The following is an 8129-nucleotide window of genomic DNA, read 5'->3' as shown; positions in this document are numbered from 1 at the left end:
ATCCTTTCTCAGCCGTAGAAAATTTACATGCAGATGCATCCAAAGAAAACTGCCCACTAAACTGGGTGTTTAATCTGCATACATTGCCCCCCATCATTTCTTCGTCACAACCGCGTGCGAATCTTACTCTTTTCACACCGGGCGAAGGGATAGGAATACCATAGAATCGTGGAATGAGGGGATACTCTCTAATTAATTTTGGCGGCAGTTAATGCAAACACGCCTAAAACAAACTAGGTTTAGAAACATCATATTTTGCAAGGCGTGCCGGTTAATCTGTATCGGAGGAAGTAGTGGGATTGTGGGATTGTGGGAGTACGATAATTACTGCATCTCGTGCTAGTTATGGCTTCTAATTAATTCTCTGCCCTATGCCCCCATGCCTAAGTCCAGCCCAAATCACCTCTGCCATTCGAGTTTGCTCTAGCTTCCCTTGGTGAAATCTCCATACACACAGATGTGGTAGAATCGTTGCTAGTTGCTACTCCTACATGCTAGTAGAACAGTCCGCCCAAGCAGCTCAAAGAAGATAAGAGCAACTCTAGTACACCTCCTTCCGCGCGGAAACCGAAAAATAACTGTTAATATGCGATATCGCGCGTAGATTGAGATTCACGTAGATACCTGAAAAATCCAAGAAGCCAATTTTTTTGCAGCAATACCCCATATGGGATGCGCGATGATCCATATACGCGGATTTTAGGCTGCGCGTTTCAGTTCACTGCACCCGGTCGATAGGGTTGACGCGCGGACATTTAAGCTTCCCACTTTGCTGCCCATGCGTCGCCGCCGCCAATCTGCACGCCCCAGCGAGATTAGCCGTCCCCCTGCCCTAAGCCGACCGCCATGCACTCCGACGCAACCCCGGCGCCCACCGGCACCGCCGCACAACACCAATTGTTGCAGCCATTCGTCGGAGTCCATGGCGGTCGGCTTAGTGGAGGGGGGCGGCTAATCTAAGCTATCCTATGCAGCACATGTTTCAATAATATGTTGATAAAACGTGGTATCCAAACACTATGAGCAGTTTGCAGCACAAAAAATGTGTTGTTCATGTAGTACCTATCAAGGTGATGTACAGGAAGTTCTTGTCAATTTCTACACTCACTTACATTGCAAAAAAAGATATTGATTGTGCACTAAGGTCTTTGGCATATATAGGGGATTAAAAAGGTCATGACAAAAATGAATGGTGCACTAATCTGCGTTCCATAAATTATATAAAACCACAATTTAGTATAATCAACAACAAAAAAATTGAACAAAAGCTACATAAAAATGAACTCATCAAATGTAGTATATGAATTGAATTCGTAAAATCGCGTGCTGTATGTTGGAGACGTACGTGCGTGTGTGCAAACTTAGAACTAAAGATTCCAATTATGATATAGTAGTATTTTAATATATCGTTCCCAAGCCTAAACTTACATCTTGTGCCGTACTTATATGTACATACGGGCGCCCCAGCTAAACAATTCACAACCCAGTCGAAAGGAAGAAAATGGCCTCTAACACCATCACCACGCCCACGGCCACCACCACCAGCAGCAGCAGCAACAGCAATAAGCTTCGTGTCCTCCTCATCCCCTACTTCGCAAACAGTCACATCAAGCCCTTCACGGAGCTAGCCATTAGCCTCGCTGCGGCTAACGAGTCGGTAGAAGTAACCATGGCGGTGACGCCGGCGAATGTGTCGATCGTCCAATCCTTCCTGGGCCATGAGCATAATAATCCAGAAGGCGTCAAGATAGCGACCTACCCGTTCCCAACAATCCAAGGCGTCCCCAAGGGCGTGGAGAACGCGTGTAAGGCCGCCAACCAGGACGTATCGTCGCGCTTCATCGATGGTAGCCTAACGGAGGAGGTGACGCGGCCGGCGCAGGAGGCGCTCATCCGATGTTCATCTGGAACGGCGCCGTCGCCGATGAGCTGGGCGTTCCGTGCGTGGTGTTCAGCGTGATGGGCGCCTTCTCCACGCTCGCCGTGCGTCACCTGCTGGATGTCGCCATCGACGACATGACTGAGGTCCCTGAGTTTCCCGGGCCTCCAATACGGATCCCAAAGTCGGAGGTGCCCGAGTTCATCAAGGTAGAAGACTGCTCATACCATAGAAGGATGGATGCGCTTCAAGCTGACTGCTTCGGCCTCGCCGTGAACACATCAGGAGACCTGGAGAAACAGTATTGCGAGATGTACATGCGCAGAGGCTACGTGAAGCGCGCATACTTCCTAGGGCCTCTGGCGCTAATGCAATCCCAAGCATCATCCACAGCCACAGCCACAGCCACAGCCACAGCCACAGCCACAGCTACAGGTGGTGATTGCTACATCATGGATTGGCTTGACTCGAGGCCAAACCGTTCGGTGGTATACTTGTCCTTCGGCACCATGGCCGTCGTCAAGGATGCTCAGCTGGAGGAGATTGCTTTGGGGCTGGAGTCCTCCGGAAACTCCTTCTTGTGGGTTGTGAGGGGAGAGTGGACTCCGCCAAGAGGGTGGGAGGAGCGTGTCCAAGACAGGGGGATCATCGTCAAAACCTGGGCGCCACAGACGGCTATACTAGGGCACCCGGCGGTGGGGGCATTTGTGACCCAGTGTGGGTGGAACTCCATCCTAGAGACGGTGGCCGCCGGCGTGCCCGTGCTCACGTGGCCCATGTTCTACGAGCAGTTCATCACCGAGAGGCAAGTCACGCAAGTCCTCGGAATCGGGGAACGGCTGTGGCCCGATGGAGCCGGCCTGCGGAGCGAGACTGCACTAGAACACGAGCTGGTTCCGGCCAAGGACGTCGCACGGGCATTGACGGAGTTCATGCGACCCGGCGGGACAGGGGACGCTGCCAGAATCAAGGTCATGGACCTCGCCGCAAAGCTACGCGCAGCAGTGGCGCAAGGAGGCTCCTCGCACCGTGATTTGCATCGTCTCATCGATGATCTCATGGCGGCGGCGGCAGCGGCAGCAGCAGCAGCAGCAACAGTAAAGGGAACCTAGCAAGTCGCTTTCAGCCGCGCGCACCTTGATCATCAGTTTGTTTCTCCGTTGTTTTCATTCTTGTTTTATACCTCCCTGCACTCCATGTCTGGTCGATGATCTCATGGCAGCAGCACCAAACAGAGAGAATCTTGCTAGCAAGTCACTCTCAGCAGTGCACGCCCCCGATCATCACTTTGTTGCTCCATTTTCATTCTTGTGTTATTAATCCTCCCTGCACATCGGTATTTATTCTTTATTTCCTTCACCTCGGTACCAGTTTTTTCATGCTCGTGTGCGTCCATATCTACTACTCCGTCTGGTACGACGCAGTTACAACTTTAATTGATTTGGTCAATAAAATAACTTTTATGTCTACAATCATTAGATTGTATGCAAGCTTTCCATGATATAATTTTGTGACATATATTTCATATTTATTAACTAAAATAGGTCAAGCTTCTACTACGTCGGGCGGAGGAGTATCTAAAAATAGGTGTCTCATTTTTATCTAGATAGCATTTTAATTAGAAATACATCCGTATCTAAATAAAGTTAGGAAAGTGAGCTTGACTCAACTGGTTGCGGGAGTGGATGTATAAATGCAACACCTAAGTTCAAATTCCTGTGGACGCGAATTTAGGTTCCTATTTATACTTGAGGCCCATGCTAGATCTGGTACTCATGCAATTTGTCCTGAGGATTGTGCATTAAAAATCTTAGTACTCATGTTTAATGGTTGTATACATCCTTGTTGGTGCAGAGGTTGGGAAGTGAAATTTTCCCTATTTTAAGATTTTTTGGCAGGTTCTAGTCGCAACTAACCGATCCGCTAAACAAGGATACATCAGGCTCTCCTCTCCCAACCATAACCCTCGGGCGGCGGCACCACACCGCCCCAGGGCAACCCTCTCCCCGTCGCTCCGCCCCCTTCTCATCCACAACACCCCTCTCCGCCGCTGCCGAAGGTGTGGTCGGGCAAAGCCCGCGGGACACGTCGGTGGTGGGGTCCCGACAAGGCGCAGTATTGGGGTTGAAGGAAGGCGCCCGCTTCTTCTCTGACAGCGGCGGTGGATAGTGCAGCAGCGCCTGATGTGCTACGACGGCGGCAGATGGGAGGCGGTGGTGCGGTGCTGGGCCTGATCGGGTCATGTCGAGGCCTAGAGGGCCATGGTGGCGCGCCGGTGTGCCTGTAGGCCTACGTGGGTGGAGATCGCTGCGCTTCCCTTTCCACATGGGATGGTCGGCGGCCTTGGGGCCCGACCTGAATAGTGGTGGCGGTCCTAGGGTTTCTCTTGTGCGACGATGAAGACCTGCCTGAGGCATGTCCTTCTTGATCGGGCCGGGGTGTTGAGTTCCGGAAGGCTCCGTCGGCGAATGTAATAGTGCACCTCTTGCCTGGAGTTTGCTGGATTGGGTGTTCTTCAGTCGTGCGCACCAATGCTTTTATTCCCACCGTTTGGTTCTGCATGGAGTGGCACGAAGCTCTGTTCTTTCTTGCCATTACGTGACATTTTGGTCCATGGTGAAGTCAAAGGCGGAGAATATCATAAAGGCCGGATTGGAAGACTAGCAATGGAGGTTGAAGTCTCTGCGCTTTTGAGGGACTTGCTTGGTGTTCCGGACTTCGCAGCAGTATGAATGTGGGGGCGGCAACATAGGTGAAGTTCAGAGTCTGACCTCTCAGGGTGAAAATCCAAGGCCTGACCTTAATTGGTTGCGCGTGATAATAATCTTGTTGGAGGTATTGTTTTGAGAGCGAAGACTATCTTCAGGGTGAAAATCTAAGATCTTTGATCTGGCGACGACGGTACTTGTACACTGTTCTCTTCTTGCAGGCGTCGCTTTTGGAGATTCTGAAGTTTAGGTGTTGTCTTGGTGGTGGATGCATTCTTGTTGTTAGGACGAGAATACTATAACGAGAGACTTTTATTTGTTAGTTTTTTATTTCTTTTTTTTTGGCTGTGTCCATCAGGGTATTACATTGTTGCATATACTGAATGTAATTAGTATCTTCCTGATATTAATATTTTTTTAGTAAAAAAATCTAAATAAAATTGATACACCTAGTTTTAGACGAAGGGAGTAGGTAAAAACGGTTCTTAACGACGACACATGTGGTCGTTAAAGAAATCATAATGTAGTTGTTAACAATTATCAACGACGGGGTCTTTTTTTTTGATAGGCTATGTCGATTAAGTTACAAACGACCACGTACCTTTTTTGGTCGTTATTTTCTAACAATGGAATTGTGTGTCATCGTAAATTCAAAGTCAATAGCTGGTAGTAACTACTATTTTTTCACCACAAAATTTCTAACAACTGTTTTTGTTTTGTTTATACCAGTTTTTAATCACATACATGACCCGGTGAAAGGATTTTGCCGGTAAGAAATCTAGGGTTAAGGAGTTATTAGGTCTACCTCTGTTTTTCTGCCTTATCGGTGGTGCCTCTCAGAATGCATATTGAGCCTAGAGGATAAGGATTTTTATATAGATTCCAAATTTCAGATATTTCTATCTGTTTTCAGATAGAACTCAACGACTTGTTAAACCAATCACTATCATTAACAACCATCTACTGAGCCCAACTATTAATCAATTAGGTCCTAAACACACAAGTGTGAGTCGTGCGCCGAGTTTGAATTCAAAGTCAAACTCGCAGGCTTTAACAATCTATAGAGCCAATCCTACGGACAACCTGATATTCCACTCTATATTGTTCCCGGGTATAATTCCACTATATTCATATACATTGTGTTCCAGTATAGCCGTACCGGCTTCCTTAAGTATATTTCCTTAAGTATAATTTCACATCAAATATTCCATGCTATTTCCATGAATACTTCCACTTTGAGGTTTTAATTCCGGGAGTATGACAGTGTAGTAAACATATAAAATATTGCAAGCCACAAATTCCTACATCTCCCACTTGACTGGAAATACCCATGCTATTAACATGGTCAAAAGATTTCCTCAACACATTCATGTTGCATATAAACATTGTGACTTTTGGAGTCATATTATCACAAAGTAACAGTATATCAAAATAATTCCTTAGATACATGCTTTCCTTTAATGTTGTGGAGCATGAAAGTGTTTTATCTTTCATCAGAAATACCCTTTAAAACATTTCACTTTATACACATAGAGATCTGCAAAAAATTAAACATAACACAAAAATATAAATTACCTCTCATCGATATCTTGTTGCCGATATTAACATCAATATATCCTTGCAGTGAAGGTTGTGTTAGCCAACCAATGATGAATAATCCATGATTTCTTGACATTAGTCCATACACATTTCCTTATACGGAGAACGTCTTGCCAAATAATAACACCAATGTATTCATGCACTTAAAAGTTGTGAGTATCAAAGTATGATTACATAATTTCTTGATATTACGACATAAACATTTCCTTAGATTCCAGCGATCTTTCTTTTTCAGGATTCGCCTTACACTTGATGACAATTCCAGCAAGTGTGAGTTACAATGCTAATCAAAATAGAAATAATTCCACCGGCATGGCTAAGATTAGGTCGCATGAATAATGCCCCAAAATAACTATGGGATGACAATTATTCTTCTTTTTTCCTCGGGAGTCCAAACTTAATTCCTCACATAGTATCATTCCCTTTATCAAAGGTCCTTGACAGGTTTGCATGTTTCCATAGAGTTTCTATGTAATTCCACTCTCAAAACGATATCGATTCTGAGACGCCCCGCGACACGACGTGCACGACGAATCACACACGTGATGCCAGATGAATTACCATGAGCAGTTACATTACAATAGGTTTACAATAGAGCCCACAAAAAACATATATTACAACAACGACTCCAACGAGTCAATACAAAGATCTAAATCATATAGAAGATCAAATACATCTGAGTAGGTGATGACCCACAAGTATAGGGGGTGTATCGTAGTACTTTCGATAAATAAGAGTGTCGAACCCAACGAGGAGCAAAAGGTGTTGACAAGTATTCAAGGGGTTTTGATATAGCAGATAAATAAAGTACAAGTAAATAAAATACGAGAGTAATAGTTACAGCGAATGGCCCAATCCTTTTTAGCACAAAGGACAAGCCGGTTTGTTTACTTATGATGACCAAACGTTCTTGAGGACACACGTGAATTTAGTCTAGTGCTTTCGCTTCATATTGTTGATTAATCTTCATTGTTTTGATAAGTGTTGTGTGGGTGAACCTATGCTAATGCATCGCCCTTCCTAGGACTAATACATACTTGTGATTATACCCCTTGCAAGCATCCGCAAATACAAGAAAGTAATTAAGATAAATCTAACCACAGCCTTAAACTATGAGATCCTGCTATCCCTCCCTGCATCGATATACCAACGGGGGTTCGGAGTTCTTTGTCACTCCGGCAACCCCACAATTAGCAAACAAATACAAGATGTATTCCCCTAGGCCCATAAAGGTGAAGTATCATGTAATCGACGTTCACATGACACCACTAGAAGAATAACACCACAACTTAAATATCAAACCATTGAATATTACTCAACATAGTTCACTACTAACATTTAGACTTCACCCATGTCCTCAAGAACTAAACGAACTACTCACGAGACATCATATGGAACATGATCAGAGGTGATATGATGATGAATAACAATCTGAACATAAACCTTGGTTCAATGGTTTCACTCAATAGCATCAATAACAAGGAGTAATCAATACCGGGAGAGTTTCCCCTATGAAACAATCAAGATTCAACCCTAGATGTTATAGCGGTGACGAGGTGCAGCGATGGAGATGACGGTGACGGTGGTGGAGATGATGGTGATGATGATCCCAATGAAGTCCAGCTTGATGGCGGTGACGATGGCGTTGATTTCCCCTCCGGGAGGGAATTTCCCCGGCAGATTTCAGCCTACCGGAGAGCTCTTTTCTCTCTGGTGTTTTCCGCCCCGTAGAGGCGGTTGTGTCTCCTCGCGATTATTCCCAGCACCTTAGGTTTTCGGGTAGATGAAGTACGCGAAAGAGAGGCGTCCGAAGGGGGCTGTGGGCCCCCTCCCCACAAGGCGGCGCGGCCAGGGCAGGGCCCGCGCCGGCCTATGGGGGGGCCATGGCGGCCCTCCTCGGCCCCTCCTTTTGGCTGGCTCATTCTTCTGGAAAAATAAGATCT

At 46.0% G+C, this 8129-nt stretch overlaps 1 pseudogene; it reads left to right on the top strand.

Moving 5' to 3' along the window:
• Positions 1-1501: 1501 nt before the first annotated feature.
• Positions 1502-2991, top strand: LOC124694290 (annotated as a pseudogene).
• Positions 2992-8129: the final 5138 nt, after the last annotated feature.

This window comes from Lolium rigidum, chromosome 3, assembly GCF_022539505.1.
Source record: "Lolium rigidum isolate FL_2022 chromosome 3, APGP_CSIRO_Lrig_0.1, whole genome shotgun sequence".
In the NCBI taxonomy this organism is placed as follows: Eukaryota; Viridiplantae; Streptophyta; class Magnoliopsida; order Poales; family Poaceae; genus Lolium; species Lolium rigidum.
The sequence above is the reverse complement of the archived record's forward strand: the minus strand, read 5'-3'. Positions and strand labels throughout refer to the sequence as shown.